The following is a 6,000-nucleotide window of genomic DNA, read 5'->3' on the forward strand; positions in this document are numbered from 1 at the left end:
CAGACTCTTTCTTGTTCTGTGTCATCTGCCGTCTTTCCTGTTGCTCGTTTTTTATTCTCTTTGGGTGGTTTTAGTTATTTTGGAAAAAGGGACCGATGACCGTAGCAGTCTGGTCCCTTTAATCTCCCAAACCAACCAACCAAGTATCACACCTGTACACCCACGCACACTGAGTAGTACACTTTGTTTAATGTCAACCTGAGGCATTGTTGTTTGATTCATTTGTCATTTGTAGTGCTACATTTTGTAACAATTTATTTTTCTTCTGCCATACATTTACCTCCTCCTTTTCCGATATTATTCTGTTGCAGTTTGACGTCATTCTGAGCAGTGGTTTTATTTCTACAGCGGTTTGAAAATTTAACTGTAATTATAATCACCCTGTGTATCTCTTCAAATTATAGTTTGGTAGAAGGTAGTACGAGATGTTGACTGATTTTCATATCTCAGAAACCTTATCTGTAATGGGGGGGGGGGGGGGCTGAGGGGGACAGATGTAGACATGAGCAGCATAACTGGAAAAGCTTCTGCAGCCTTCCAACAAATGCAATCCATATGGCAATTAGACTCTGTTAAGTATGGCCACAACATTCCAGGTGTACTTCTCTATCATCCTACCACTGCCATATATGCATGTGAAACTTGGAAAATGTCAGTAAATTCAGCACATAAGCTCAATGTTTTTCAGCACTAATGCTTGAGGTGAATTCTGAAGATCAGTTATTGTGACTGCATTTCAAATGATGAAGTGATCTACAAAACCTGCACAAAATTGTTGCTGGGGCATGTTCTATGGATGAAAGGTGGAAGAACCCTTAAATCAGCATTGTCGTGGAAACCAACAAATGGATGCAGAATAGAGGAATACCTCATAACACCTGGAAATGAAATTTTGCATAGGATCTTCAATGCACAGACACGACCTGATTGTGTTCGATGGAGGAAACTTGTTGTCTGATATGCTACGTAGTGTTGGAGAAACTGAGGCTAAGTTTGTATATGCCCTACCGTAATATGGTAGCCATTACACACATTGGGTGGGCAAAACTACAGAAACACCGAAAACACGACACATTACTATGTCTTAATATGGTGCACAAAACCCGTCGGCATTCAAAACAGCTTCCAGTTGTCTCAGAATGGATAAAAATTACAGGTGCTGTATGGTTTTCTAGGGAATCTTATACCAATTTTGCTGCAAAATAGTGTCACATACAGGTAACATGGACAGAGTGGAATTGTGATCGTGCAACCTTATCTCCAAAGAAGACAACAAAGGCTTGATAATATTATGACCTGGTGCCTTTGGTGGCCAGGGGAGATGTGACAATTTATCTGTATGCTCACAGAACTGGTCCTGGACAATGCGAGCTGTGTGTGGAAAGGGATTCTGTTGCTTTGTAACAGAGCATCAGCATTGGGGAATAAACTTTGTACCAGGGGACGGATTTGATCAGCCAAAGTGGTCACATAATCCTCGACATTATTTGACCTAGTAGAATAACTGTGGGGCCTGTGGAATACCATGATATTCCGCCCAAATCACCACCTAGCCCCTGCCATGTTTCACTCTTGTAGTGTAAACTCGGCTAGAAGTTGGAAACAGTGTGGACCAAGACTCATACACTTTCTTCCACTGTTCCATAATTGAGGTTTTATGGCTTTGATATCATTTTTTCCCTGATATGGGTCACTGATGAGTGATTTTGGAATCCATCTTCCTGTACAGTTCCCTGGTTACGGATCTGTCTTTCATGTTGTTTTTGTGCTGAAAGGGTTTGTGAGCATAACATTCAGTTCTGCAGGGGCATTTGCAGATGTCGTCCTCTTATTTTTCATCACAGTTGTGTTTAATGACCGTCTGTCACAATCACTCAGCACACATTTTCATTTGCTTTGTGGTTAGAAGTTGTTTTCCAGCTTTCCCTATATGTTATATAAATGTTTGATATGGTGTCTCCAAACACTTCAGCTAACTTGCTTACATAACCATCCACCATATGAGCACCAACAATTTTCCCACATTCGAATCCACTGAACTCCGACATAATGCGCTTACAACCACACAGAACACTGTTCCGACCACGACTGACACTTGCAATGAGTTGAGGATGTTGCAAAGGTGCTGTTTGTGGTCAAAACAACGGTGAAACCTGGAGGCTTGGCTGGCATCTGTATTTATGTTCAAGCATGCATTTTTTGTGGTGGCTCCATATTTTTGTCCTGCCCCTGTAGTTATTGTTGTAATGTGCTGTTAATGAATTTATTTGTCCATTGTGAAGTGAATAATGAAGTGATTTCTGGCCCACTGTGAGAACTACCTACAATTTTGAGATGACATTTTCATGAGATATTTAAGCATATTTGTTATGAATGTGTCAATATTACTGCCATAGATGCTTGTTACAAAGTACAAAGTAGGTGTTTATAGTGTGGACATCATGAGGAAGAATACATTCATACATTCCTTTTACAAGCTGTAGCTACCACCACATTGTGTTAAGCACTAATGCCAGTTATTTGAAAAAAGTAATTATTTACAACTGATGTAATCAGTATTACAGTCTTACAAATTAGTGATAATAGTAATGAACTTCAAAACATAATTTTGTTTTGTGACTGAAACACAATCAAACCCTTCTTCTTTTATCTTTCAGAAAATTTCACTATTCTAGGTTAGCTGTCTTTGTTGGCTTCATGACCAAGCATGGCAAAGCTACGTATTTGACACAATTTTTGCTTGATGTTACTATCATGTTTGATGCCTTTCCATATTGGGGTTCTTGGTATGGGACAGTTTGGACGAATGTTGTCTAGGATGCATTGGATTGGAAAGCTTTGTGGATGGTTGATGTGGTGCAACTTTTCAGGTTTTGTAGTTACTTCTTGGGGCCCAGAGTTGTGGTCATGTGGGGTTACTGATGACGTGCAGGCATGGTGATTTTTCATCCTTTGATCATTTTTTATTGTTGTTCTTCAGATACACTATGTGATCAAAAGTATCCGGACCCCCCAAAATCATACACTTTTCATGTTAGGTGCATTGTGCTGCCTCCTACTGCCAGGTACTCCATATCAGTGACCTCAGTAGTCATTAGATATCGTGAGAGAGCAGAATGGGGCACTCCACAGGACTCACAGACCTCAAACGTGGTCAGATGATCGGGTGTCACATGTGTCATACATCTGTATGTGAGATTTCCACACTCCCAAACATCCCTAGCTCCACTGTTTGTGATGTGATAGTGAAGTGGAAACATGAAGGGAGATGTACAGCACAAAAGCTTACAGGCTGACCTTGTCTGTTGACTGATAGAGACCGCCAACAGTTGAAGAGGATTGTAATGTGTAATAGGCAGACATTTATCCCAACCATCACACAGGAATTCCAAACTCCATCAGGATCCACTGCAAGTACTGTGGCAGTTAGGCGGGAGGTGAGAAAACTTGGATTTCATGGTTGAGCGGCTGCTCATAATTCACACCCCATGCAGGTAAATGCAAAATGATGCCTCGCTTGGTGTAAGGAGCATAAACATTGGATGACTGAACAGTGGAAAAATGTTGTTTGGAGTGACAAATTGTGGTACACAGTGTGGCAATCTGATGGCAGGGTGTAGGTATGGCAAATGCCCGGTGATTGTCATCCGCCAGAGTGTCTCGTGCCAACAGTGAAATTCGCAGGCTGTGGTGTTACGGTGTGGTCGTGTTTTTTATGGTAGTGGCTTGCACCCCTTGTCATTTTGCATGGTACTATCACAGCACAGGCCTAGATTGATGTTTTAAGCACCTTCTTGATTTCCACTGTTGAAGAGTGATTCAGGGATGGCGACTGCATCTTTCAACACAATTGAGCACCTGTTCATAATGCATGGCCTGTAGCGAAGTGGTTATTCGACAATAACATCCCCATAATGGACTGGTCTGCACAGAGTCCTGACGTGAATCCTATAGAACACCTTTGGGATCTTTTGAAACACTGACATCGTGCCAGGCCTCACTGACCGACATCAATACTTCTCAGTGGAATGAGCTGCCATTACCAAAGAAACCTCCCAGCACTTGATTGAATGTATGCCTGTGAGAGAGGAAGTTGTCGTCAAGGCTAAGAGTGGGCCAACACCATACTGAAATCCAGCCTTGCCAATGGAGGGCACTTTGAACTTGTAAGTCATTTTCAGCTGTGTGTCCGGATACTTTTGATCACATAGTGTATCGGTTTGTACGTACATTAAGAACAAATTCAGAGAGGATCTTAACAAACAGTTTGCACCCACTCACAGAAAATTAAAGTTTGCTGTACAACAGAATATGTTCCCAAAGCAGTTAGACCTATTTACAGACATTTAAAGCTAACATGTTGAAGAAGAAAGTGTTTGTAATACAGAATATGATGCAGTGTCCCCTGTAGACCCTCTTTAAATAGTTTACCAACATGACAACAGTCTCACATTACATTTACTCTCATATGAAATGTGTTGTCAGCAGTCAGTAACAGTTTGAAAACCAACAGTAACATACATAAATATAATACTAAAAGGAGAAATTAATTACACTATCCATCACTGTGCTGTAATATGGCTCAGAAAGGAATGAGGTATTCAGCCAACTGCCCACACAGGAAAATCTGCCGCATTCACACACCACTACTATCTACTCCAGCCCACCAATGGTAAATCCTATCACACCAAAGGCAGAGCAGCTTGCAAAACTGTGCATGATGTTTACCCAGCTACATTGTGTCACTAAAGACATAAAGTCTAATAACAAGTGTGTGATCATTTTTGACACTTTGTTCATAACTGTAGGCTGGTTTTGGCTTACTGCCATCATCAGGTCTGATAAAACAAAATGTAAAACACACTAATGTAAGAATAATAGTTTCACTTAGCTGAAAGGCCAAGTCAACAGAAGAAAATCTAGGTGTACATAATAAGGATAACATGGCTGACAGCCATAACGTATCATTAAAATTATTCTGAGTGTAGTATGAACATCAAATACTTTGTACATGGAGGTTACATAAACAACTACCATGTGACAGCCTTAGGGTATCCTTTTCAATTAAATTTATTTAACATTCTTATATCTCATCGTATACAATGATGCCGGAGTTTTCATACATGGTATTACATAGAGAATGGTTCTGTATAACATGAAACAACATACATAACAAGTCAAAAATATGCTAAATTAGAATAATAAAACAATATGTTTTTCCCGATCAACATTTCAGTTTACTATAATGAAGGAAATAAGCTGTTCTACTATGAATGCTGATGATCCAAGTATTCCATCATACTAAAAAAAAATCTTGTTAATTAGCAGCAGCAGCAGCAGCAGCAGCAACAACAACAACAACAACAACAACAACAACAACAACAACAACTACTACTACTACTACTACTGTGACTTTTTCCTGTACATTAGCTTCATTATAACTTTAAAAAACAACTTGCTAATTAGGATTATTTTGAGTTCTATCTTTAAATAGGTGGAATTCCAACATTCTTTTTATTTCCTTTGGTATTTCACTAAAAATAATTTTTGTCTGATGAAGAGCACTTTTTTGATGCAGGCCTTTTGTGAGTATTTCTCTATAAAAGTCATCTTTTTTCTTGTTACATATCAATAATGTAGAAAAAGATAGACTGGTACTTACCGTAAAGATAACATACTAGGTTGCAGACATGCTCAATTAAAAGTCACTTACACATAAGCTTTCAGCCACAGCCTTTGTCAGAAAAAGGAAAATGCACATCATTCATTCACATAAGCAAGCACACCTCGTGCACACATCTGCCAACATGACCGTAACTCAGGCCAGAATTCTACAGTGTTGATCTTCCTGCCTAGAGTGTCGATTGCTATGGACTTGATTGTTTTACACTGAAAGTTCCCTGTGTGCCTTCAGAAAACATTTACTTTCATAAATATAGATACATTATAGGGTTACGTACTTTTGGTTGCTTGAAAAAGTTCTTACACAGTTCTCTGTGT

Source organism: Schistocerca gregaria, chromosome 9, assembly GCF_023897955.1.
Source record: "Schistocerca gregaria isolate iqSchGreg1 chromosome 9, iqSchGreg1.2, whole genome shotgun sequence".
Lineage (NCBI taxonomy): Eukaryota > Metazoa > Arthropoda > Insecta > Orthoptera > Acrididae > Schistocerca > Schistocerca gregaria.